Source organism: Buceros rhinoceros, unplaced genomic scaffold, assembly GCF_000710305.1.
Source record: "Buceros rhinoceros silvestris isolate BGI_N320 unplaced genomic scaffold, ASM71030v1 scaffold9946, whole genome shotgun sequence".
Classification (NCBI taxonomy): Eukaryota; Metazoa; Chordata; class Aves; order Bucerotiformes; family Bucerotidae; genus Buceros; species Buceros rhinoceros.
In genome coordinates, this window is record NW_010415797.1 from 25,185 (window position 1) to 27,597 (window position 2,413).

Consider the following 2,413-nt stretch of genomic DNA (forward strand, 5'->3'; position numbering starts at 1 on the left):
CTTTCCTTTAAACAACTAAATTATTGCAGGAAATCGTATTTCAGGACAGGAAGTGGGGGCGGGGTGGGCAAGTTAGTGCAAAAACAACTGTACTAGATAACTCAGCTCCCCAAAAGAACCGATAGCTCAGACTTCTCTAACAAGGATAGTGCTGGAGCACGTGATGTAATATTGGATTGTTGGGTTTTTTCATAATGATCAGGCAGAGAAGCTACTGGTAAATTCTGTTCTGCAACATGCAGTAGAGGTATTTCTTGCTTGCACAGCATCCTTGCGATCAGAACAAAAGACGTGCAGAAAGTCTTGAATACATCGTGCAACTTCTTGAACAAACCGGTATGGCGAAGTGTGTGGCATGTGTACGTGGTTTACGGGCGTGGAATGATGTATGCAGAATATTGCACTTTGATAGAAATGGAAGGTCTTGAATGTGTGTGTTAGGACTGCTATATATGAAAAATAGAAAAATTAGTTTTAGGTTTGTATACGTCAGTATTTCTTGGGACTTGTGGTTGGTACAAGCTACAATTCTCCACTTGAGAATCAGGAAGAGGTTGAAAAAGGGCTTTTTTTTTAAGATTACAAAGCTGCTATGCACCCACTAATACTCCACTGGCCAAAAGGATGGCTCCTCCTCCCCCTTAGCAAACTACTCTCTCATTACTTCACTGTTACGAATGCACCAGTGGAATACTTCAGCCGGCCATTGCTGTTATATAGTCACACCTGAAACACTAAATTCTGTTGGCTGATAAGGTTTCCATCCTGCCACTTTTGTACCTGCTTTTAAATCGTCTTTAAGTTTTAATCGTTTTAAGTCATCTTTTCTGATGTCTTTTTCCAAACTATGTATGGAGATTTTATTTTATTCATGTAAAATTAAAGAATAAAACTCTTTCTGCTTCTTTCCCATAATGTCATCTATGCACTCGAGATACTCATTTGTCGGCTGGAGAAAAGCTGAACTCCACACAGCATTGAAGAAAGGAGGCAGTTCAGTATGCGCATCCCAAAATAACACTTGATTTGGGAAGGTGATGCGATGCTCTTTGAAGGGTAAACTGGAAACAATTTCAAAAAACATTGGCAAATGTGTTTTGTCCACCTTTGTAGTGGATCATTTTTGAAGAGGCTGGGCTGTGTGAGCTCGAATAGCTTCAGGTGGCTGCAAATGTTCTATACCTTGAGGTATGGAGGTATTTAAAACAAAGCTTAAGTTTTGCAAAAAAAAAAACCAGTTATGAACAGAATAGCGTCAAAAACCCTAGTGGAACAGACTAGGAATCATAGTTCATTACTGCTTTAGAATAAGCTTTTCCAGAAGCATTCCTTTAAATAAAGGACATTTATTTTTGGCGTGTGCTGGTAAGTGATTGATGGTTGGGAGTGCAGATTTCAGCTGGTTTTTTCCTTTGAAATAACGGAGAGACACAGCGGTTGTAAAAGCTTAATAGGCCCCAAATTCATCTTTATTTGCAGATAGTTACTACATTAGTTACACATCAGGTTTCTGCGCACAGCTGTATTCTGAACCACAGCGCTCGCCTCCGGCGCGATTGGGGCGGGTGCCTTCAGGCTGGGGTGAGCCTGCTCCGTGAAGCCCCCCAGAGCCCCTGTATCGAGATGGAGCAATTACGCTGGCCTGCACACAGCTGTATTCTGAACCGCAGCGCTTGCCTCCGGCGCGATTGGGGCGGGTGCGTTTGTGCTCCTTCAGGCTGGGGTGAGCCCGCTCCACGAAGCCCCCCAGAGCCCCTGTATCGAGATGGAGCAATTACGCTGGGCAAACTGGAGAGCTTTGCCTTGGGTTGCAGCTTGCCTTTGAGAAGATGCTGTTCTAATTTTATAAAAATCTTTTCCCCCACTGATCAGATATTCAAGATGTTCACTAATAAGGAAGTCTATAAATGGAAAATGCTTTGCTCTGGGCAAGAAGGCTTATTTTAGCTGAGGAAATTTCAGCTTTACTAGCTTGTAAAACTCCTAATTGGCGTTATTAAATCCCAACCTCAAACGAAATACAATAATTTGCAATGAGATTGCCTGACAATTTGGCTTCTAAGCACACACTGCTCCCTCCCCCTTTTTAATTGCTACATTTCCGTGTTTTTGGTGTGGAGGAAATTATCTGATATTCTGTAATTATTGTCTGTGCTGTACTTAGTCTATAGTAAAGCCACACAGATGCACTTGTTTCTGTCCTTGTGTTGCTTTTAATGGGAGACAGGAAGCCTGAATAGGTAATAAAAAGCAGTTAGAAGGTGTTGTACCTGGCTGTTTGGTGGAGAGAATTTCTCCAGGAAGCAGGTAGGTTTCCTTCTACCCCTCAAAGTCTTCCTCAGACACACCTCTGTGAAGCTGAAGCTGTTTCTTGGGAGAGTGGATGTTTTGGCAACATCTAAATGCCTTGAAT